General features: G+C 39.3%; 1 protein-coding gene across 2 annotated transcripts in view; it reads left to right on the forward strand.

The window, feature by feature from the left end:
* The first annotated feature begins 274 nt into the window (after window positions 1–274).
* CDC42SE2 (CDC42 small effector 2) overlaps window positions 275–25,779 on the forward strand; it is an 81,411-nt gene continuing 55,906 nt past the window's right edge. The window contains exons 1-3 of one of the 2 annotated variants that reach the window (XM_062513285.1): window positions 275–528; window positions 1,484–1,549; window positions 15,067–15,149. The gene's annotated coding sequence lies outside the window, so the exon portion shown is untranslated. Of the gene's footprint in view, window positions 529–690; window positions 943–1,483; window positions 1,550–15,066; window positions 15,150–25,779 lie in introns of those variants that run through there. The other variant, XM_062513286.1, reaches the window with a different exon arrangement.

Here is a 25,779-nt window from a genome sequence, read left to right on the forward strand (position 1 = left end):
GCTACTCCTGAAGGCCGTGGCGATGCCCACACACTTCGCTTAGGGCACGGTCAGGGTTGGGGTCGCGCTGAGGAGCGGGCCGGGCAGGGAGCGCTGCGGAGCCGGCGGAGGTTGGACGGCGAGGAGGCGGCGGAGGAGGAGGAGCGGGCGGCACAGCGATAGCGCTGACGGGCAGCGGCAGCCGCTCTTTGTCCCCTCCCCTCCCCGGCGCGCCCAGCCCAGCCGGCAGCGCGGAGCGGAGCGGGCCGGCCTGGGGATTCCTTCCCCGCGCCGCCGAGGTCGCCATCTTCACCCCCGAGCTCGCCTCGGACGCTGCCGGCCGGGCTCCCGGGGAGCCGCCGGGAGCCTGCGCCGCGCCTGCCCGCTGCATGTGACCGGCGGGCGGTAGCGGCCTCCTCCGCGGATCTCGGCTGCGTCCTCCTCCGCCCCCGGCGCGGCGGGGAGGGGGCGCGGGGCGCCCGGCGGCGGGAGACGGAGGTGCCGGGGCGCGGCGGGCACACAAAGGAGCGGGCGCCGCCGTGGGCAGCGGTGAGTGGCGGGCAGGGCTGCGGGGATCTCCTCTCTCGCCACCCTTCCCTGTACCTGCCGGTGGGCTGGGCTGCGGACACTCCCTTTCCCGGGGCCCCGCTGGGAGCGATCGCCGGTGTTGCGCCGCCGCCTGGGGCCGCCGATGTTTCCCGCACCGCCGGCCCCACGGCCGGGCAGCGGCGAGCGAGGGCCGAGCGAGGTGCCCGGGGGCGGCGGGGCCGGTGCTGGGCGGGGCGATGCGGGGGAGGCTCCGGCCGCGCCGCTTCGGAGCGGACAGTGCCGCGGGCGCGGCGGGTGATGCTCGGCCGTCATCCCGCTTGGCGCTGGCACAAAGAGGAGCGAGTAACGCATTTCGTGGTGGGCGACTAAAAAACAAAACAAAAACACACACAAAAAAAAGAAAAACGGAGAGGGGTATGGATTTCCTGGGTTTTTTTTATTATTATTTATATTTTATTTTTACGTTTGTTGTGAGGCTTTTGGGGGGTGGGTTGGGTTAGGTTTTTTTTGTCTTTTTTTTTGTTTGTTTGTTTTTTTGTTTTTTTGGTATTTCTTCTTTTCGTTCTTTTTTAATGCCGTGCTCCCCCGCCCCGTGGCCGAGCGTGCGGCGGGAGGGCAGGTGCCGCAGCGGGGCGCGGGGTCGGGCAGTGCCGGGGGCAGGCAGGGCGTGGTGCCCCGGCGGGGAGGGGGCGCCGCGACGCCTCCGTCTCTGCCAGCCGTGTTCCCCTGCGGAGCCCCGCGGGGCCGCGGAAGGGTGCAGGGCCCTCCCGGCAGGGCAAGGAGGGCGCTGGGGTGGCGCAGCAATGACTGTGGTGCGCAGCTGGAGAGGTATAACTAGCGTTTAACAGCGGTTGTTTGAAATGTGGCGCTTGTCTGCTGGGGCGAGCGTGTGGTTTTCAGGCGGCTACTCCGCGTGTGACCCCGTGCGCTTACCAGAGCTGTAACTCTTCCGTAGGAGAGCGTTCCAGGAGAACGTGAGGCCCTGTGACATTTAACTCTGAAGCTGGATATGCATTAAACTGTGAGTTTTCCTGTTCTGTTTCTGAACTTGGCTTGATGAATGGCGTGATTATTTCGTGTCTGCCAGACAAAAACTTCAGAAGTAATTTAAGTGACACCCTAAGCAGACTTGTCCTATGCCCGTTGCATATACATGTCTCTCCTATACAGCAATAACTCGTAAAAAAAAAAGAAAATATGGGAGAAAGTGATGCTTTAAGCTCTTGCTTTAGGTATGGTTATGGTGGTGGATCTTACATAACCCTGCAGGGCTTACAGTCACCTTTTAGACTTAAATCAGTGTATAGGAAATGCCTGTAAGTGTAATACTAGTGTGTTTCCCTATATTTTACTTAAATAACTGAGTTTAGATGCTGCTTTTTCCTCACTCATAAGGCATATTTAGTCAAGTGTTTTACTTAGGTGGTCTAATTAATAGCGGCTTGTTGAAGGTATAAATATAATTTTGAGGTTTTTTTCTTACAGTGTTAAAATAGAGATGCATTTTTTAAAGGTGTAATTAAATATTAAATTTCTACTGTAATAATGGGGTTTTTTTGAAGGGTGAAAGGGCTATTGAAGATGAAATTGCAGGAAATGATCAAGCAAATGACTACTACCACTAGTGAAATAAGTAGCAGATCAAAAAAGCCATGACATAATTTGCTGTACAAATTTAGTATGTATGTATATATATATAAAAGCTTAATTGTATCTCAGTAGCTACATCACTGCTCTTTTAAATTTGGGTTCTCCCATTAGCTTGGGTGAGAAGCTGGAACCCAGATATAGTGTCTGGGCATCTAAAATGATTTTGCTAACAAGTGTGAGTTATTCAGTGTTCAAGACACTTCCTGGTGAAATTTCTCTATGTCTCTAGGCTCTGTATCTCAGAGTTGTATAGCTTACAAATTACATCATTTGTGCAATAGAGGAATGAAGAACTCTGAAACTGTTGAGATATGTAGCTTGCCCAGAGATATTACAGTTAAATTATCTTACATTCAGAGGCTGTTTTGCAAAAAAAAAAAAAAAAAAAATTGTCAATTTACTTGTGCTGTCATATTACCATACCAAATAAATTTCTTTTGAAGCCTGCTGTTAATTCTGATACTGTGAGTGCTTTGGAAGTTCTGTGGTGGCTTGGTGTGCAGTATGGTGGTCTTTGGGGAGCCTTGAGGGCATGGTGGCTGATCACAAAAGAGAAAAGACAGTTAGAAATGCTTCTAATATCCCATCATGTCAAAAAAATTTGATTTAGAAACTGGAAAATGAGATGAGAAATTGAGTATGTGTTCAAGCTTTCTTTCTATGTATTTTACTGTGTCTTTTTTAACTTGGATATCAGAGCTTTCATTGCAGTGATAAAATAGTAACACTAAAATGTTTTCAGAAAATCAGATCAATGTGCCATGGAGTTGCTACAGTAAATAAGTTGGATTAAATGTCTCACTTCAACTCTTTCCCCAACAAGAAGGTGCTTTTCTAGGAGTAATGGTTATTGGTGGTGAAATAGCGCTAATCAACAGTTGATGCTGTAATTGATTGTTCACTGCAGAGGAGTCCATGTAACACTCATTAACTTGAGCAAGCTTCCACAAACCCTTAAGATACTTGTGTCAGACCTTTTGACCCTGCGGTGGGGCATGAAGGGGCTTCTTTTTTGCCTGTTGAGTTTCTTGTCATTAGAATTACAGAGTGCTGTTAGAAAAATACTTCTTCCTTTACACCACTGACAAGGAGAACATACTTTATTCTGTGTTACGTATTTGAGGTGGCAGTTTCTTGAAGTTCAGGATTTTTTTTTTCAAGCTATTAGGAATAGCACTGAGATACTTGCTTTGCTTAATGTGATTTATAGACCTACCTTTTAGGCATGGAGCGTAATGTGAAATTAAATGACTCAATAATGAAAAAAAGAACCCTGGTGTTGAAGTACTCCCTGGAGATGCTGCTCCTGTTGGATTTTTTTTTGTTGCTATTACTTTCGTTTTCAGTGGACTTAGCTTGACAAATTAATTGTAAACTTAGCATACCATACTGCTGAGGAAAATCTTGTGCCAAAATGTTTTGCATACTCTGTTGTGTTTAGTTTTAGCTCTGGACAGAAACCCACTGGGTTCTGGTCAGTGTCAGTGAGTACTTGGATAGAAATGTGACTAATTTTCACTTTAAGTGAGAATTCCTTTGCCTATTCGAATTAGTTTTCAGCAGCTCAGTTGCACTCTTGATTACCCTTGACAGTCTGAGTCCAGGTAGTGAATGGCATTTTATCATGTAATTCATTAGTGGGATGCATGTTTTTCCTAGGTATGATTCTAGCAAGCATTATAGACTGTAGCCTTATGTAAACATATGTAAATAGTTATCTTTGGTCACCGCCTTACCCCTGGGTGTGTGTTTCTCGTTCTACGCCTGCCTCTGTGTGCATGTAGATAGAGAAGGTGGATGAAGGCTAGTGTGGCCCTTGTTCCTTGCGCTGTATTCATTAAAAAGTTTGTCACTACTATATCTGTTTAAAATTAGCCGTCTTGTGTCTCCTAGTTTTAGTATTGGCCTTGTATTGTATAATGAATAGAAGAGTTTTAAAGGAGCTTAGGGTGTTGTGAAAGTGTTAGTCACTGTTTTCATACTTTAAAAGTGAGAGAATTGCTTTCTTATATGTTCTGAAAGACTGTAGACAATTGACTGCTGGAACATAAATGCCTGTATCTCAATTTTATCAATGCTCAAAGTACACTTAGCAGGGCTAACATGAAGGCATTATTTTACTGTTACAGCTGATGTATTACTTTTGTGTTAAAAAGTACTGAAGCAAAGTGTATTTGATGACTGCACAAATATTTTTTTTTTTAATAGACTAGATGTAGATGCAGTAGAAGAGCAGGCACATGATGTTCCTTTCTGTAGCCAAGCCTGGGAAGAAAATAAAGGGGGGGGGGGGGGGGGGGGGGAAGGAATGCAGCTCTGAAAGATGCTGGTCTTGAGATGGGTGGATTGAATTAATTTTTCTTAAAGAGCATCAGTTGATCTGAAGAGAGGCTGTTGAGTATTCACAGTGACTTAAAGGTTTCAAGTTATTTTGATGAAGCAAGTCTCTCTTGCATGATGAGCATCTCATTTTATTGTATGACTAGCAATGATAAGAAACAATGACGAGTTCAAGGAAGAAGGAACCTGAAGCAATTGAATGTGGATAAGAGGGAAATCAGACAGCTGCACTGAAACATGTTTAAGTGGGGGCTTCACATAAAGGGCAGATTGAAAAGGAAGTTTAGCAGCAAGACAGCTGCCTATTAGTAGCAAAGTGAATGTAGGAAAATTAGGGCTGGTGAGTGTCCTACGAGAGGGTCTTGGCTCAATGCCCATTGCATAGATGGGTATCTCTGCCTCAGGACTCCTTTGGTCTTTCTCAAATTGAATGTTTTGTATGTGCTTAGAAGTGGATGTGTGAGATTAAACTACTAGACCACGGGTAGTCATAAGAAGAACAATAGTTTCTGGTGACTGCTTTGCCTCAACTCCAAGGGGAAGAGGAGCTCTCTTGTCTATGTAGAAGACGAAGTTAAGGGAGTGCAGACCTACTTCAAAGTAGCCTTATGTGTTCTTTGTCAATATCACATTAATAGAACGGCTTAGGAAGGAGGTATAAGGAGGAAGATATAAGATGTCAATGTAGTTGTCAGCAGGTTTTGCAGGCTTCTTCCTGGAAACATAACTGAACTGTATTAACGTCCTCTTCTAATTTATCTAGGTGTTGGGGGGTTTTTTTGGTGTTTTTTTTTCTTGGTTTTTTTTTTTCTGTTTTGTTTTTTTTTGTTATTGTGGGACATCATGGGAAGAGCTAGCTGCTGGTGTGACTCTTGGAGATGTCCTGTGCAGGGCTAGGAGTAGGACTTAATTATCCTTGGTGGTCCTTTCCAACTTGGCATATTCTGTGATTCGGTGGTACCTTCTGTCTAGTACAAAGGTGCATGGGGGAGCAAGCTGCTGGTAATTGCACTGTCTGAAGAGCTAGTAACTGCTATACAGCTTGTTTCTGTGTTATAGCTAAACTGTATTCAAGAAGCAACTGAAATGGGTCTCTGTGAGTTTGTTTGACAGTTTACTTATTTGGCTGATGTTGAAAGTAGGGGTCATGTTATAGGCTGACATCTAGTATTGTAAAAGGTCTATTGAGTTGCAGTTACCTGAGCCCTTGATCTGATAGTTATTAGCAAGCAGTTACCTCAGTTCTTCACTGGACAGGATTTGAATCCTTTTCCCACTGTACATAAACTGTAACAGAAGTGTGCTGGCCTGTGATGAGGTTTGTTTGCACTGCATAAATCAATGCCTCTGTGTTGGGGAAGAGGTGCTGGAGGAGAAATTGCAGTTCATCTTTATAGAAAAGGAGAAACTTTATTCTAAACAGTAAGGGGCTTGTTGTACTGAGAGAGTATTGCTTATGGATATGACTTCTCTGATCTAGGAATTTTTCACAGCTAAACAGTTAAAGCGCTTTGAGTTGTGCTTTAGGCAAGCAGGGATAAAATATTGCAAGTATCTCTAGTCATTTAGGCTAAAAGAGAGAGCTGTTTGTTTTATCAATATATAAACAGTACAAGGGCAAAACTGTGCTTGAACCAAGTAACTGATTACAGGCTGCATCATGGTTCACTGGGTATTTTGGTATCTTGTACTTTTTTACAAATCTCTATACAACTCAACATGTTTTTTTCTGACTGTATGTGCCTTGAACTTTATCAGTTATTACAAAGAGTTCAAAAATGTTTCCTTAGGAAGACTTTATTTTCACAGAATAGAATGTATTGTCACCAAAGCCTCCCCAGTTAAAATCCCAATTGTCCTCACAGAAAAAAAAAAAAATGTGTGCCTTTAGACTGAGGTTTGTGAATTCTGTCTTAAATTTAGTATTTAGAACCTTCTGGCTTGTCTTTGTATGGGCCTGATATACTTTTCCCATGCTTCATTTTTCATTTTTTTAAATAATCTTTTTTGTACTCACTGAATTTGGAGACCAACTGTTTAAATCACATGCAAAAATAGGACTTTTCTAATTTGCATCTGGCTTCCTTGTCAAAACAGTCACACTGCTTAGTGCTGAAATATTATATGCCGAAAATGTCTTGTTACGTTTATTGGTTGCTTTTATCTTACAAGTCATATTCAATAAATCTTGTGCTGTCTGATAGCATCTCTTTTAATTGGCCCCATGTGATGCAGGTATTAGCATCAAACACCAGTTGCTAGAGGAATGCCTCCTACTCCTTTAAAGCTTCCTGAGAACAAATTTTTACTTGAGCTCAACTACCTGTTTCTTCTCTTAACCCTTCAAGTGAATGTTATCTTGCCCTGGTATATTTGCAATGGAGTTCTTTTCTAGTAAGCTGAGTTTTATAAGGTTTGTTCTGCCTTGATATAGTTAAAAAAACTAGAATTTGTGTAAAAATGTAGTTTCAAGTTAAGAAGTCCTGTTCACTTGAACTGTATAAACAGATTTTTAGATACAGTAGAAACTGTTTCCTCCAGCCAAAATTATGTGTAAGCATTTCAGAAATAGGAATTTACCCATTCTATTTGGTGTAGAACATATTCAAAAAGTCAGTGTACAGTGGACTGGAAGAAAGGCATAAAATGCATATTTAATTAACTTCTAATTCTTAAGGGTATGAATAGGGGAGCAGGGAGTAGTCCTCGCCAATTGTGTTATTTTTGGTATTCCATGCACTCCTTGCTCATCTGATTTTTTTGGTTTTGTCCTCAAGCATGTATGAGGAATAATTTGCAGAGGTGGTAGAGAACTAAGCTTTGATGCATTCTGTTATTTTACTTCTTTTTGGTTGGTTGGTTTTGTCCTATCAAAAATTCATCTTGCACAAATGTTTAGGTGATGTGCTCACAGTAAGAGCATGCCACTGGTACAGCCTTGGTTTGCCTTGTAATCAAGTCTTTATTTCACTGTTGAAATAGTGACTTTTTGTAAAGGATAAATCTAGGTGTGCTCAGTTCTGCTATTTCCTATAATTGTACCATGTTTTCTTCTAAGCAGTCTTGTAAATGGCAAAGCTTTGTGATATTCTTAAAAAATCTTAGTTCAACTTGAGGTAAATTTGAAGGGGTAGTATGTCAGTACAGACGGTTTCAGTTTGCTGTGAAACATGTGGACCATCCTCTAGGGGCTACCGTATCCAAGCTTCCTGTAAGCTTTTTATGTAGAAGAACCTCTAAAGCCCTGCACTGGTGCCTTTATGTTCCATGAGTGATGCTTAAGTGACACTTCCACTTAGCACAGGCCTTTCCCAGGAAGTGAGCAGGAGTGGTGACTCCTTTCAGCTCCAGGCATTGCAGGTCAAACCCTGGCTGTGATTAAATTAGTGGTGAAGTTTTCATTGAGATCTTAAATTCATCACAGTTTAAAGTCTACAAAACAAGTTAACTGCATCTCTGCAAGAATTTGCAAGGGTGATACTGGCTATCAGCCAGCAGTTATGGTGGAGTATTTCTCCTTGTATTTCTTCAGTAGAATTGCAGATAGTTGTATCCAGAGGTGCTTAAGTACCAAAGTGTGAGCATTATCAGTTTATATAAGGAAAAACATAAACTCACAGCAGGCACAGACCTGTGATAGTCCAAACAAGTGTGCATTTTAGTGAAATAGTATGTAAGTTGAAGAATTCCAATAAAGAAAATACATTGTTCCGAATGTGACATTTCCACAGATCAGATAGGTACTCAAGTATTGACAGAGGTAATGGATGATTCTAGATTATGCTTTTTATACTGTATATATGCTACCTCTTATTTCAAATTCTTAAACTTTGTTGTTATTCTGTCAAGGACAGAAAGTGTGATCTGAAAGCTTTGTTGCTTTGTTTCTACTGGTTGAAATCATATCCAGATATTTTTTGTCAGTGTTCTTCTGTACAGACAATTTTATCAATCTATTTGTGACTTACTGTCTTTTAAAATGTAACTTAATTTGTATTTGCATCTATTCAAAGATGCTGAGGGCATTTTAAATGCTGTACTGTTCTGAAGTCCCAGGCAGCAAATTTTGCAAATCACCATGGTAATGTGCGTGTGTGCATGTGGGAGGAAGGCTAAAGTTGGAATCTGCATTAACAGAGTCTGTTAATATTGCATATGCTGAGTGGCACTAGTACTGCTTGTTCTTCGACGTGTGTTCTTTGACTGCATGTTCTTTGCTTAATTAAAAACAAAGTAATACATTGGAATTAAAAGCCCGTATTGTCTGATTTTAATTTTTTTGTGTGTGTTTGTTTCTGAAACAAATCTACTGAAATAATCAGATACGGGTAATTGTGTTATCTTTCTGTTCTGAATCATTCTGAAAATGGCATATGATAATCTTTTAAACCAGCAAAGAAGCTCCACAATTTCTTTCTTGCCTCTCTGATAACCTGTGGATAGACTTAAAAGTCACTGTGTTGCAGCCAGAGATATCTACCAAGTACGTTTACTGCTGATAATGCATGTCCTGGTGATTGCTGCCAAAACACTGTGAATGTTTGAGGTGCTTGATTTTTGGGTAAGCATATTTGGATTCTTTTGTATTTGCAGTTGTTTTCTCAGATGCAGAATTAGCTGTGAAGTATCATCAATGCTTTTTTTTTTAATAAAGAAGTGTTCTGAAGCTGCTTCAGCCCTTAGTGCTGATGACAGATAAACTTAAAAATGCCTATGAATTTGTAGGAAAAGCGGACAAGAGAAAAGTTAAAGCTGACTTTTCTTGTCCCTTTATTACTGTAGTCTAAATAAAGTTGGAAAAATTGGGAGACTTGCATGAAGAATAATGTATTTTCCCCATCACTATGTTGATTGTCTCAAATCTCAAAGTAGGAGAACAATGAAGACTGTGAACGATGTAGAGGGGAAGCCATACGAGGAGTGGCTGAGGTTGCTCAGTTTGCTGAGCCTGGAGAAGACTGAGAAGGGACACAGACCTCATTGCACTTTACAACTTCCTTGTGAGGGGGAGAGGAGCAGCAGGAATTGATCTCTGTGGTGACCAGTGACAGAACCCAAGGGAAGCTGCTGTGCGGGGAGAGGTTTTAGATGGATATTAGGAAAAGGTTTTTTACCCAAAATGTTGTTGGTTCCTGGAAAAGGCTCCCTTAGGAAGTGGTTGCAGCATCAAGCCAGACAGAGTCCAGAGGTGTTTGGACAGTGCTCTTGGGCACATGGTGTGACTCTGGGGGCTCTCATGATAATCCTTGTGGTTGCCTTTCAGTTCAGTATATTTTATGATTCTATGAAATTTTAATTACTAATTTAAAAATACTGGCCCACTGCTGTTGAGAATTATGGGCACTGGTATGGGTTCAAAATGCAGACCAAGTCATTATGACTTTTGTTAGATGGCCTGAGAGAGTGGGCTTCTTAATTCTTTCGTTGTGTAGATAAACCTTACAGCGAAACAGCCAAGAAGGGTTGGGAGTTGAGATGCTTTCGCTGCATCAGAGTTGAGGTAAGCCAGGAGGTTCACCAGAGCTGCCTTTACACCAGCAGAACAGTGTTATTAGCCTGGCGTGATGTGAACATTCAGACTACCCTATAACCTGGGAGGTCATCTGAAACTCTGAGCCATCTGTGTGTGCATTCACATTGCTTGGTGCATTTGTTTGTACAGTGCTATTCACTTGTTGTACGCAATCTGTCATAGCAATAGCGCTTATTGCTGTGGTATTTTTCCTTCAAAATGCCAGGCCTCTTTTTCAGAGTGCAAGTGTGGGAAGTGATGACTTTGACGGTCTTTGCCTTAGGAAAACAAGCTGTTTTTTCAAGGCTGTTTTTGTGAGGACTGAACTTCACTCTGCATGCAGTATAGTCATTTGTGTATGTAGAGACTTGCTAGTTCCTTTTTTGCTTTTTAGGGAGGAAGATATCTACCATCCAGTAGACTATCTCTCTTTCTAGTTCTTTAAAAGACAAAACTTGAGGGTCAGTAGGACTTAGACGGTGAACTGTTGTAGTTTTGGGTGGGATTTTTTAAATTTCATCATTCCCTTGACCTGTCTGCTTCTGTTACGTACAGTGTCTGTAGTAGCACACAGGTTGATTGTCACCTGGGTGATTTAAAGCAGACAGCTAAGGGTTTTTTTCATATTAAATTTTGAAGGAAAAAAGTGAGTAAACTACACCCTTTATCTGATGAATCAGTGAAGTTACTCATGTCAGGTTTTCAAAGTCTGTATTGGCAGGTATGAAAACAGAGTACCTGCTCTGAAAAGCATGCTACTAAGTGCACCTTACTCCCACTCCTTAGGAAAAAAGAAAAGCCTTTATAGTACTAAAATAATCTGAGAAAGAAATATTAGCACACATATACTTTTACTTTCACTTTAGAAAGGTTTAGCCTTTCAAACTTTGTAATACGTACTGAGTTTTTCCATACTCGAAATTCAATGTGTAAATAAAGTGAAATACAAGGTTTCACCCTTTATGTAGCTAAATTTCTGCACTTTCTGCTTCTGATCCCAGGGTACCTTTCAGTCTTCTCCATGGTGTGTTCATGCAGTATTATGTGTTCATCTTCTAAAGCAGACATGTGTGTCTGAGGAGCCAAGGAATTTCATTAGAAAGAGAAGGAATAGGAAAGCCTGATGCCAGTACAGATACACATAACCTAGGCACCAGTCTTCTGGGTGTCTGACTCCTGGTAGTTTATGGGAGAGTTACTTACCTTTTTTCCTGACTTGGGGGGACTTCTGGAGGCCAACCAAGATAAATGCAAATATTATTAAGTATTGAAATGTCTAGGTGTTGCTGTCTTCTAAGGATCTATTGAGAACAATGTTTGAGGTGAGGAAAGGACCTTCAGAGTTAAGTTTTGAAGTACGCTACTGTCCCAAGTCCTCTTACAGGCTAAGCTGGTGAATAGAAGTATCTTTGTCCTAAAGAAACAGAGTGTCTTTCTCCTAAAGACATATCTTAAGTGTAAACTCCATCTCTAGTTTGTCCTCTAGGGAACTCTAATTTTGAGATTTATATCCCTCTGATTGGAGTGGGAGAAACTAAAATGAACCTTCATAATTTTTTTTCAACTTACCTTTAATGTTATATACCTTATGTCTCTTTTTGGTGCCAGATATGCAGAGATCTAAACTCACATTTCACTGACTCCATTCATTATGGTACTGTGTAATTAACTGCTGTACCACTTACAAGCTTCATAGTGAAATAACACAATACCCTCTATGGGCTGTCTGTAATTTTCTCTATGTATCTGACTTTGCCTTTGACTAGAACAGAAAGAATATTGTAAATCTGTGTGTATATATGGTATATGTCTACGGAGATTAAAATTACTTAGGTGCACGATTCATCATTCGTATTTTTTTCCATTTTTGTGTTCGGCAGCTTTAAAAAGGATGAAAAAGTTCTAATGAAGGCAGTGAAACCCAATGCAAAGTTTTAGATTTTTTTTTTCCTAAGGGATAGAACAGTGAAACTGCTGAAGTTCACTGCTTTTTTTTCTTCCAGTGGACAGGACTGAAAGTTTGCAGGCTGTTTAACTGTTCATGTGTTGCAAATTCATAGGCTCTTTAGTTTAGAAAATATTTTTCTTTATGTACAAATAAATGTTTTAAGGTTTACACTGTATGTGTGTAGTGTTTTCAACTTCTCTATCAAATTTCAACCTGTTTTGTGTAATTAGAGAACAACTCAGAAAATGTTACAGACCTACACTAATGATTTTACTCTCTGAATTTGATACTTAGGAATAGCAGTATTAATTTTCTAAATTCTGTTGATGCTTATGATGTTTTTATAGCTGTTCCAGTAAAATACACTTCTTTGGCATTGAGGTTCTCTAAAATATTTTGTGTCTCTTCAGAGAGTAGAAGCAGTACAGTAGAAGCACTGTACTAATAGATGTGTTTCACTTTTTTAAGGGAACTGAAATCTCATTTACCTTATTGATTCATTTGTTATCATCTTTGTTTTCATATACAGATTTTATAGTGAATTTTTCATAAAAGGCTAAAGTGATTTATAAGCTGGGGTGGATTAAGTAAAGTGAAAGATGATCTGAGAATAGAATATCAGGGTGAGAATGAAATTACCTGTTAATGTGGCAACATTAATGATTTCTTATAACTGGTTAAATCAGTAATGTAATTGTTATTTAGAAATACAGTCTTGAAAATATGGCTTCAGACAAGCCTACAGGTCCAAATTCTCACCCAAATGATACCACTCAGAGAAATGCTTGTTATAGCTGCCTTTTTTAATGAATATGATGTGGGCAAGTCTGCAGTAAGCTGTCCAGAGTTAATAGAGAGTTGACACAGCTTGATTAGTAGTGAGCCATGGCAGTACCTGGAAACAACTACTTTCTCCACTCTGCTGTCATTTAATAGCCTTTCAAGCCAGAAGTTTACCATTTATAGAAATTATTTTGTTAATTAAATTGTCCATTAGGATGTAGGTTTAGTCTACAGTTTTCATGCATCTGGGATTCTAAATAGCTGTGACATGATGACTTACAACCACTGGTCCAGATTATTTCATTTGTGACTGACTTTTAAAGATACTGCTGTACAAGGAGAGCTTTCATTGTTCTGTCCTGCTGCTCTTACAGCAAGGCTCTGGATTTCTAATGCTGAAATTTAGGAAACTCTTGAAATCTATTTTTTAAGGAGAGAGGTGGAGGAAGGCATTTGGCTTAGGGATTGTAAATATAGATATTCTTATATGTACTGTTATGTCATTTGTATAAATATTATTATGTATTTAAATTGTTTTTACAGAATTGGTCTCTACATGCTTAGGATGTTATATGTGCTATTAATGTGTTCTCTTTGCTAATTTCTCATAATGCAGCTTTCTCTCAGTGAAATTTACTAATATGAATCATTCTCCACTTTGCTTTCAGTTGCATTGCATTTGAGTGAGGAGGTCTGTGTTTAACTGCAGCTAAATGAGTTGTTCCTCCTATCTGTATATCAGATATTGTCCACAGAACCTTTAACTAGAAGGTAGCTAACTTTGAACAGCAGCTCTGTTACAAAATTAACATCTACTCTAAAAAGACATGCTTGCCTTTCTGGCTTTAAGGATTTTGCTGCTTTCATATTGGACTTTCATAGCTCTTGACATGTAATGCTATGCAGACGAATTTACCCCTTTCCCCTTTCCTTCACAACATTTTTCATTTTTCTGCATTTGTACTCTGTTTTACCTGCTCTCATCTGCCTTAGCTGTTTGTTTCTAGTCCATAATTTTTCTGATAACCTCTTCTGAAAACTAAATGGGTAAAGAGAATTATTTTTTTTTCTTTTTAAATCTCCCTTATGTCAGTCTGAGAAGAAAGAGAGGACTTGGTTCCATAATTTGTGAGCATTGAAGGGCTGAGAGATGATGAATAAAAGCCCCCGGTAAAAGTCAGCAAGGAAATGCCTTGCCATGTAGGGTGAAGGCTAAAACATTGGGGATCTCAAGTTATTAGGGATGTGGAGCTTTCTGTTTGGAGTGTTTTTCTGTTATGTTTCGGTTATTTTAATAAAGTTCGCAAAACATTGCCCTATCTAACATAGGAAATGTAGAAAATTTAATTTACTACTGCATTTACTTATTTTTATATGCACATTTGAAGTGTGAACTAGATTGTTTGGTATTTTCGGCTTTCCTCAGGTCTTCTGTCTGTTTTGAAATGCCTTTCTGATAGATCAGTGCTGTCATGACTATGTCATTGCAGGTAGACGCTCTGTGAATACCAGGGTGTTCTGGTTTGTTTGGGTTGGGCTTTTTTGAATAGAGGTTTAACAGCACTAAGCTACTTCAAGTAGCAGTGCACTTGTTACTCAGAGCCAGCTCTTATGAATGTGTTTCCTTTCTGCTGTTCCCTGCAGTACTTGTAATTCATCCTTTCTTTTACTGAGAACTGCTGAACTCAGTAACAGATGTCACGGACATGATTCAGTAACAGACTTGTTTGCTAATTTCACACACTTCATGGCATTTAACTGGCAAGTTATACATTTTATTGGGAACTAGTACAAAACAGCTATTCTCTGAACTACCTGGTATTACCAGTAATTTGAAATCTGATCACTAAGAAAGGTTAACTAGCTAATCTTGCAAAAATAATGTTGGAATATACATACAATTCCCACACCTCCCCTGCTAATATAAAAGTCTGATCCTAGCAAAGGAAGCAGCCAAAACTAACTAGATACCACTTTTGTACCCATGCTCCTTATTTACTTCATTTAACTATGTCAAACATATGTGTATATATAAAAAAATAATGTTTTGAACAGTGTTTAATCATACTGGGATATAAGAATTAAGAGTACCTGAGAGTGCACAAGTCAATATTAGTTTCTTTCAGCACTGATGTAAACAAGGTAGTCCATAGTCCCTGTAATCATTCACAAATGGAAGGAGGTAGCTCAGTCATTCTGAAACCTGTGGTGCTTTTCCTCAAACCATGAAGTTATGTTGCTTTTCATTGTGAATAGTTTGGATTAGGTGCTGTAACAGATAGTAACTTAGTGCTGTTTTTTTCAGTTTTTCTTCACTCTCTACAATTGGGGATATCTTCACTGAATAACTTGCTGCTTAAAGAAAGTAACAGAAGTTGGGAAATTCAGGTATGTAATACTTTTGGTTTACTTTTCACTTTGAATGTTGAAGCAAATATGTATGACAGATGTATAAATAATTCATTGTGGTACCAAAACCATCAAAGCATGATACAGATTTTTACCTTACTAAGATTGAATGTGGTTTCATGGCATGTCTTGTGAACTCTAAGGAGCCCCTGATAAGAAGTCCAACAAACTTACGATATTCAAGGGTTCTTTGTGCTTATAATAAAAATATATTAATGTTCATATCTATTATGATAGGAAGTCCAGGTAGTTTGTAATGCTCAATGGATTTAGCAAACTATTTTGGACAGTTTTGTCTTGTTGCCCCAACAGACTGGTATTCATGATCTGTGCAGCCATAAGCACTTAAATTTCTTTTCCCAATTTCCTGACCAAGGAAAATTCTTGATGGATTTGCTAATTTCATCTATTTCACATTTTGCTTCCTTTGTTGCAACTAAGGCTTCTAAATAGGTCTCCAATACCTAATTCTTACTTAAAATGACAAAATTCTTTCGGTGTTCTTTGTGTAATAACTTTCATGGCTTTACTAATTTAATTTGCAACTCCATATAATACAGTGTTGTTTATCCTCTTTTGCTCTGATTTTAAGGATCCATGCAGCTGTATTTCACTACTTTATAGTTTTTCCTTCAAGTTCATATGCTTTGGTATGGTGTTAAATAATGTGTAGGAATGGCCTGTGGTTTTAATAACCTGAATTTGCTTCCACTAAAATTCTCAGATAGATCTATTCCTATTTGACTTTAGTCCTTGATGACAATTGTAGCACATTTATATAGGGTTGATTGCTGTGGGTTACAGGAATGCCAGTTGAACAGTTAAACCCTGAAACTACTGCTGATTTCTTATGAACTCAATTCTATGCACCAGTTTTAATTTTAGAAGCTTGTAGTTCTCCTTCAATATTTCTTCTTTACTGTTTTCATATTTTACTGTCTAAAAATCCAAATGAACTGCGTGGAAAAGGATTCTCTAGGATATTAGTACCTTAGGAAACATACATAAAACTATCTTACACATGCTGTTTCTTCAGAAAGAAATTTAACTTGTGGAACACATTGCAGAAATTCTGTATACGGTGTTTTGTAGGCTTTGTTGTCAATTTCTTTTTCAGGAACTAAGTATCTTTCTCTTTCACCTTTCTCTGTGCTTCTGATCATTCATGTATCATGTAATTCAAGTAGCAGCTGAAATCGATGCTTTACCCTAAAAATACTCTGTGTTAAATTTTTTTAAAATACTGGTAAAATTATATTTAACATTTTAAAATACTGGTTAGTGCTACATTTTCTGTTTTGTTCTTTCTGTCTCCCTTCCCCCATGTTCCTTTGACAACTCTGGAGTGTTTTCGGTATGACTGACGATACCAGACATGTTTGGGCTTATTCTTCATGTTGTGCACTTCCTCTCCATTATCAACTGATCTTTTTAGCTGTGATTTCACTATTACTTGCAAAATGTTTCTGCCAGAGAGTCTGGGGAAGAAAGCCTGCACGGGAATTGACCCTGGACAAGCATGTTACAGAAAGGTGATTGTATTATTAGTGTGAGAAGCTGAAGTGTAAATGGCATCCCAAACTGGAGCAGGAGCTGCAGCCTCTGTTGCTGACCCTGCAGCTCCACCTCTGGCCTGCTGCTACTGCTGGGACTCAGGGGCATCCCCAGGTATTTTATATACCCACCATGTGAAGAAATAGTTCATTGCAGAATGAGAATGGGCTGTGCAGGTGGGGAATCTCCTTTCTTTTGTCTCTGTCATGAAAGGGGAGAGAGAAATAGTAGACCAATCGTAGTAAGTAACCCAACCCTAAGGTAATTATTAAATAGTTTTTAAAACTGCCAACCCCATAAAATTCACAACCAGAAAAATCCTGTCCTGTGAGTGTGGATGGAGGGGGGAGGGAGGAAGGAAGGCAGACAGTTCGGTAGCATCTGTAGGGGTGGTAAGGTTGGGTAAAAGATGATAATGATGTGTGTTTGAAGAATAAGACTCAGAGGAAAAGAAGAGCAGTATTTAAAACCAGAGGGAAGTAAGGGCTGTACTGTAAGTAGCAGCAGGAGGGCACAGGGATGGATGACAATTAGTGCAGGAAGGTAAGTGGGGAGGAAACAGAACTTCTAGAGCGGTGGTTCAGTGAGTGGTGAACCCCCCTGGAGCAGGAGCTGACAGGAAGCAAAGTGAAAAAATACGTGTATTTCATTCTTGTGCCAGAAACAAGTGAAATGCAGTGGGTGTTCCCAACCTGTTGGCTGGCCTTTCTGCACGAGCTCCAGGAGTGTCTGCAGGAAGCTTCAATCATAGATCAGGAAGTACAGCCTTCCTGACTTGCCTTGAAATTGGTGACAGTAAAATCTCCATAAACACCTTGTCATGTGGCCTATTGCATATTTTAAAACAATCCTTTGATCTTAGTATTTATCTTAAGTTTTTGAGGTTCAGAAATTGAAAGAATGTAGGATAGTGATGGACAGAGTTTTAGCACCATTTCCTGCTGCCTCTTTGCCCAGAACCCTGCAACTTTTCCCTGCCTCACTTCAATTTTGTGGGTGGAGTTGCATCTTTGTTCATATGCCAGAGTTTTTTGTCGCATGACTCTGACCATGTGCTTTGTGGATGTACTTCCAGTCATGTAAGTAGAAGCATTTAGGCTTTTGTTTCTTCTTCATAGTTAGTATATTCCTCATGTGGCCTCATGATACTCTTAAACATACACTTTGCAACTGTTTAGAGAAAGCTCAAAAAAATCTGATAAGAAAACAACCCAAACCTCACACACAAAACAAAAAGTGTTTTTTCCCAATTTTTCCATTCTCATATTGCAAAATCACTGAAGTTCTAGAATACTGGGGTCAGGGAAAAGATGGAAGAAAATTCTCATGTGAAGGTAGTGTCAAAATTGTAAATTACTTAAGTTTGGCAAAGAAACCTTTGTTCTATTCATGTCTAGCACTAAAAGCTGGTGCTACTTCCTGCATTACTCTTTCCATCCAGAAGTCATACCCTAAAATGTTGGTGGACTGTTCATATGTTGTGTGCATCTTGGCGCCAGCATAGAAAAACTACACATCTTCGAAATCTCAGTTATGTCTTTCATGTTTCCTTGCTTTTCTAGTATATGATTTCCAAATTTGGTTCACAGGCTGACTTTTCTGCACAGCATTTTAGTTTCCTTTGTGAGGAAATGTTTAGACTTCATCCAGCATGCTTCCATTAATTCTCTATTATTCTAATTTTCAATTTAAAAATTGATTCAATAATTTGGAGCAATGCCATAAAGAGAAATTTTAGTTAAGTTATGTAGTTTAAATTTAATTCAGTGCTTTTTACTTTAAGGGCAAAACAAAAAGAACTCACATGAGATGCTGGATTTCAACAGTTTAATTGATGAAGGACTTCAGTTTTCAGTGTAGCTTAACTACCTTTAGTTTCTTAGTTTGTATCATCATATTAATCCTGTAAGATAACTAAAGTAACATGGGTAGAAAACTTCGGAATGGAGTGTGTAGAAACTCCATTTCAGATGCCCCTTTGTGCAACACATTTCATTACTGCTGACTCTTGTACCGTCTGTATTTGTATCTGACTGTCCTCCACTTCCTCCATTGTTAAACTCGTGTCAAATCACTGGGGTGCTGCTGAGTTATGTGACTGATCCAGCATCTCACGTAAGTGTTCAGAAATGGTTTAGTGTATTTCCCTGAAACATTTTATTTGGGTTTTGAGGTAGAACATAGCTGATCCAGCTGAACTATGTTAATGTGAAAGTCCACAGTCCTTTTGCTCTCGCTTTTCACAGTATGTGGAACATGAAGCACAAATTCTCAGAAGCTTTGTGGCGTTGGAGACCAAAAAACAGAGGAAGGCCAGGAATCAAAGTCTGTCAATAAGCGAATTGCAGTAATAGAAACCAAATTTCATTATATCTGTGTGTATGAGGAGAACAATAAACAAAAAGTAGGATAGAAAAGTGTGTAGGGAATATTGGTAGATGTCTAAATTAGATACTTAAACTGGTTTGTCCCCCTCTGTGCTGTAATGGGGAAGAGAAGGAAAGCACAAGATTCACAGAGGAATTATGCTGGGAAATAACACCTGCATGATGTCCAGTTTGTGTAATTTGAAATACTGAATATACACCTGAGAGATTTTTCATTATTGGAGTTCTATTATTAGACTTCTAATTTGTTATAGAATCCACTTTATATTACAGATCAAGTAGTTCTGTATACGACTTGTTTTTTTTCCTTTCTGGAAGTTGTGTGCTCTAATCTTTTCCTTAAATTGGCTAATCTTATGTACAGTGGAAAATAAGACTTCCTGAAAAACCTGTTTCCTGCCATCTTACTGTACTTTGCAATAATTTTTTTTAAATGTGACTTCATACAGGAAAAATGTCTGCCATTTTGTAGTTATGGCACAAAGCCCAAGAAGCATAAGATTATAATTCTGGCTTTTTCCACCTTGAATAATCACATCTCCACAGAAAATGCCCCGAAGTCCATTCAATACTTAATGTTTGAGACACAGTGCCCTCTGCAGAGAGAATGCCAAGGACAGATGTCCTGGGTGTACTTGAACATTGGCATCCTGTTTTCCAGGAGATCCTGGGTTGAGTGTTAATAGTTCTTGCCATGTTTAGTGCTTTTTGTTTGTCTTCTGTATATCAGATTATTATGTGCCATGCTATGCATTTACTAAAGCTGCCAGACAATGTGTCAGTGTTACATAGTCAAATTAGATTGCTGTAGGTATGAAATAATTAAGAACTCCTATTTTGCAGCATGATGTTACTTGAAATACGTAAGAACTTACCTAGTAAGTTAGGTAACTCAGAAGCAGAGAAAAGCTCCAGTGAAATCTAAGAACTGTCTGAAAGTGAACTCAAGCAGGGGAGATCTGTTTGTTCCATTAACATACCTAAATCTTCTTGAATTCTGGGTGGAGCTTCTCATCATGCAGCTGTCCATTGTCATGAAAGGAAAGAAAATAATTCTATTCTCTCCTATATTAATGATCTAATAGAAAGAAGGAAAGAGCAAATAATGAACAGACTTGTGCTAATGGCAGAATTTAATTTTCAAGTTCATCTTTGCCACACAAAATAGTCTTGCAGTATGGCTTTCTGACCAGCATTTGGTACAGCATGCTGAAGGACATAGAATGGACTATATTCTAGCTTTGTTTTTAACACTATGTGCAGCTTGCTGTGTACTGCCTTATTAGGAAAAGCATGTTAACCTGTGTGCCTTGAAGTGATGTGTTCCAATATGCACGTGTTCAGAATTTTGGCACATAGATTCAGAATACTGTCTTGAAAATTTTAGTAACATCTTGCTTTGGACATGCAGATTTTGCAGACTTCTTGCTTCCTTTCTGTCATTTCACAGAGACCTAGTTTGCGTGTCTGCTCATGTCCAGAATTGTTTGACTGGGCTGTTTGGGTGCTGCCTCATGTTCAGGAGACACTGATCCAGTTTCTTGGAATATGCTTCATTCAAATAATTTTAGGCTTACCTTGAGACATCACTTAGTTATGTCATTTTCTTTTTAAAATACAATGAGTGAAGCAGTATCTTGCTGCTTCTGTCACCTTTAGCATGAAGTAGTGGCTGTAGATTTTTCAAGAATCCAATTTCTTCTTTTGACCAAGGCAGTTCAAAATAAACATGTCTTGTCTTTAAATCTTGTTCTGCATTGAAATGTATATTAGTCTTTAATCCTTCTAGTCTTTCTTCATTCCTGGTTATTAATCCTACCAGGAATGTTTTCTGTTACTGAGCAAATTGAGGAGGAAGGGTAAGTAGGCCAGTATTTCCATTATTCCTGTTGCATAATAGATCTGCCTCTCTCTGACTGTATTATGCATGACTGACCTTCTGTTTGGGGCTGGTTTATTAGACTTCAAGTATTTGTCAGCAGTTACTTTGTTAGTCGTGTTGGGCCCTAAGTTTGAATCACGTTCAGAGGCTGAACTGCATTTGTACATCTTGGGCACATTCATTCATTCATTGGTGCACAGTTGGAAGACCTGTAAGAGTGGATGGCCTCAAGCTGTAACTTCTTTAAATCCCATTGACAGGCAGAAGAGGAATGCTGCTTTTGAAATGTCTCAGGCAGGAAAATAGTGGGGAGTTTCAGTGGGTTCAGTGGGGTTTTATTTGCTTTTTAGTTAATATGAGTGGATTTAAAAATGAAAATGTAAGGCTACCCCAGCTCCCTTTTGAAGAGTAGTTTATTCAAGTTAGTGCTAATATTGTGGGAGAGATGCTTTTTGTGTGGTAAAGAGGATGTGTGAAGTACCTCCTCTTAAAGAAGACTGCAAGGGTGATAGTTACTTGCTATAGCATATATATGTGTGTGTGTGTGTGTGTGTGTATGTGTGTGTGTGTGTGTGTTTATGTACATAAATTACCTTAGGCAGAAGAGGGATATGAGACACAGAGGAGCATTGTAATTAATTACTGGGAGGCAGGTGTGCCAGAGGAATTGTTCATTTGTAAAGTAGCAAGCTAAATCTGCAGCTGAGTAGCACCTGCATCTCAAAAAAATCTGTCAGACATTGAGTGGAAACTGCTGGGTACTTGGCACTTCTGACAATCTAGCAATCTAACTTTCCATTTGAGTTTTGAGATGGGGCCATAACATAAGGGCCTTAACTTGAGAAGCCACAAGAGCCTGCTGTATTGAATGTTTTTCTGCCTTTTAAAGGACTGTGACTTAACAGGTAAGTGAAAAGCCACACAGTGACATGAATCTCTGGCCCCCACGGATTTTAAAGTGCAGATCCCCAGAGTAGTTTGTATATAGGTGTTGCTACTTGATTTATTTGTTGTAATGAAAACAAATTTACAGTGTTTTGCTGAAATTTCTCCCTGTTAACAGAATTGCTAAGGGAGAAAACCACAACTTAGTGTCAAAATTTTTATTTACCTTCAGATAACCCAGTCTAGAGAATGATTTTTGCCAACGAGTGCTCTCTCATAAATACATCTCCTTTGTTTCTGTACCCTCTTTGTTTTTCTCTCCATCTTGCTCTTCCATATCTCCTGCAACTATCTTTGCCTGTGAATATTTAGATATATTTCAGCAGAGTTTTATAATGCAATAGATTATCTGTTGTGCTCTTACTTTCCATTCTTTAGATTTTTTTTGTTTAAAACCAAACAAATCTCCCACCCACTTATTTCATGTCATGTACAGACTTCAGACCTGTTTCATAAGTAGTTTCTCTCTCTGCTATACTCTGCCTTGCTTCTGCTCTTCATCTCTTTCCCCCATTAGAACACCAGCCTTTCCTGTTATCTCCAATACAGCACTAACTCTTCCTGTTACCTTTCTGCCTCTTCCTTCTTGCTGCTTGTATCTCAGAAAAGCTGTAGTGGTTGGTACCACTGTAGTGATTCTGTTAGTTTGACACAGAATTTGAAGACTGATGGATTGTGTTACATTATTAAGTCCTTTGTGGTGGGTGGTACAGGAAAAAGACTGTAACTATGTCTGTGTTTAAAGCCCAGGACAAGGTGATAGCTCTGCAAATACTGACATTAAGGGAGAAGGGAGTTGATACGTGATACAAATCACAGAATGGTCTGGGCTAAAAGGGGCCTTTGAGGTAGTATTGGAGACTCATGGATGCTCTTTGTTAACCTGTAGGTTGGTTTGCTGTGACTAGTAACCCCTTGTAAATCGACATCTAATTCCCCAGTGTAAAGTTTTGTAGCAGAAAAATCTCTGTGTCCCAAAGCAAGCTGTTAGAAAAGCAAGTGCTTGTTCCAGTCTCTAGAGGTTGATACACTTTCATTTCCATATGTGTTTAAAGAAGTCACGTAGCATTTACTCACCGGAAGCTTTACAATAGTGTAGCACTGCAGCTATTGCTAATTTGGTAGCTCAAGTTGATCTCAAGTGTGGAAGTGGTTTTTTGTTTGTTTCACTGCCTCTTTTTTTTTTTTTTAAATATATATGTAGCTGAGAATCCTCTAGAAGCAAGAGTCACATATATCCAGAAATAATAGCTTGTTTTGAAGATGCTTACGATGTTCTGAGGGTGTGTTTAATAACACAGTTACTAATAACATGCACTTACAAAAGGAACAGAAGTTTATCACTTCACAAATTAGGACCAGCAGTTTCTCAGAGGAATTTCTAGAAGACTTTTCATTATCTCATTGTTGTGATATGAGTATTGGTACACTTAAAGAGTGCCAAATTTTTGATAAACTGCATTTTAAATTTTACAGTAAAATAGAATATTCATCAAGAAGTGAAAAAAATGTATTTTTGGCCATTGTTTTCAGGATTTTTGCAAAGATCCTAAGCACTGTGCCTTTTTCCATCAAAATACCAGTACTGTATTAGTCAAAGTTGCCAACCACTATGCAATGACTGTTGTTACTGGTGTTACCAGCTCTAACTTTTGCAGCTGTCTGGGATATCAGTATATTACAAAGCAAGTTAAATCACCTTTGTTTTTTTTTTTTTTTTTTTTTTTTTTTTTGGGAGTGATAAGTTTGTACACATCTTACTAGAGCCGTTGGAATGCTTGAGGTATCTGTCTAGCTATGTAGAAATACACACATCTGCTAGTTATTTTCAGATGTTCAATAATGCATGTACTAGTGACATAAAAAGAAGATTCAGCCTCTTTTGATGACTGTTGTACTTTTGTTGTACTAGAAGTATTTCACTGAGGACCCTTGAATAATGTCAGTTGTATTCTTCAGGATTAGATACTTTACACAGAACTGAGACATTTTACAATTAACTGAGTTAATTGTAAATGTGCTTCTTTTTTCAAAATGTGAACTTTTATTTTGTTGAAAGAAGTGAGGTTTGCTCAACTCAGCTTTCTTTGTGTCCTTCAGAATTAATCATATGGCACAAAGACCTCAGTAGAACTGAGAAGGGGAAACAAATGAGGGCCTATCTGACCTGTTTCTCAAAAAGCCATGAGCTAGGCTGGGCTGTCCTTTGTTAACACAGAGTTGATACAGCATGCTTCTGCCTATGGATTGCCCTTCTATTCCTAGGTCACAATTGTTAGATCATGGGACTGTATCTGGAAGTCATCACTCCCTGACTATTCAGAAGTGCAGTAAGTGCACAACCTTGCCAGCATGCTCTGGCAATCTTACGGGCAGGAAACAATGGAATTCATGTAGCCTTCTATGGAGACTTGCTTTCCACAGAGCTGGCACAGATCCTAGATATTTCCTCCACTGTCCACTGCTGTAAAGAGACAGTGCAGGATGCTGATTTGAGGACAGTAAGTGGCCTTTAGTGAACTGTGATTTCCTTTTGCTGTGTGATAGTCTGACACCCTGTGTGGGAATGCTTTTGTACTCAATTTAATCTCTGCATCTGTTATTTATGTAGAGTTGATAATCACTTCATTAAAGTATATGTGTAAGATGTACGTTAAATAAACATTGTTTCCATTGTAAACTACTTACTTGTACATAGCCACAAAAACATATTTTATGAATTGTGTGTTGATACTCAGGGTTCTTATGAAGAGTTAATGTCTTTCTCTTCTCTAATAATTTTCTGCTCTTCAGCAGTGAATTTTTGCCCTGAGAAAGAGAAATCCAAAATGAAAACAATTAATTTTAATTGTTTTCTTTCTTCTGACACCAGATATACTAAACAACTTATTTTTAGGAAATTGCTGACAATATTCTGGCATTTACCAGCAAGAAGTTACCAAAACCTGCCCAAGAAAGAACTAATTTTTAAATATTGCCCTTTTTTTTTTTTATTTAGCTACATTTTCTGAATGGAAACACTGTCTATAGCTCTCTCCTTCACAAGTGTACAGAATAAGTCTAGCTCTTAATGCCAATAAAGATTTAAATTAAAGCATAAGAAGGTTGTTCAGTGTGAATGAACAGTGCTTTGGACCACAGCACAGTATGCTGATTTGATAATTGCATCATTTTTTGTTTTCTGTCTTCAATCTGTATGCCCCAGAGAAGGCCACATTTCTTAAACAGAGCTCTTCATGGAAGACTGCATTTATTAGGAGACTGTTCTCACTAGTTTTAAAAATACAGGTCTCATCTCAGTGGTTCTTAAGTTGGACTGCAGCGTGAGCTCCCCATCAAGTCATGAGTCAAGACTGGATCATAAATGAGGAGCTTCTGCAGTGTGTCCCTGTAAGAGGGAGCAAGCTGGTGCTGACAGGTAGCTGAGCCAGGGCACTGTGCCTTCTGCAGCTCTTCATTTCAGTGGTCATGTCTGGCAAAGGCTTGCCTGCCTGCTTGCTGGCAGGGGGAGAGGGGGGAATGCTCTTATCTGGAGGCTGGGAGGAGTGATGAAAGGGAGATAATGAAACCCTTTGTGTCCCCCTCTGGAGACATGAGCTTCAACAGCAATGAGCTGTGCAGTTGCAACCCTAGCAACAAGGGTCTGGAGAAAAGAATGAGGGCAGCTTCCCAGCACAGGATGGCCAGAGGGTTAAGGATGAGTGAATTGTTCGGGTAGCATAGTATTTAGATGAACCAGCATGTCTGTTGTTCTTCCTAGGAATATATATATATTGTTTTAATTTTGACCTTAGACTGAAATATGTGTATGTGTGTTTCAGTACACAGATAAATCAATGAC

The sequence above is a fragment of the Cinclus cinclus genome, chromosome Z (genome assembly GCF_963662255.1).
Source record: "Cinclus cinclus chromosome Z, bCinCin1.1, whole genome shotgun sequence".
NCBI classification, from domain to species: Eukaryota; Metazoa; Chordata; class Aves; order Passeriformes; family Cinclidae; genus Cinclus; species Cinclus cinclus.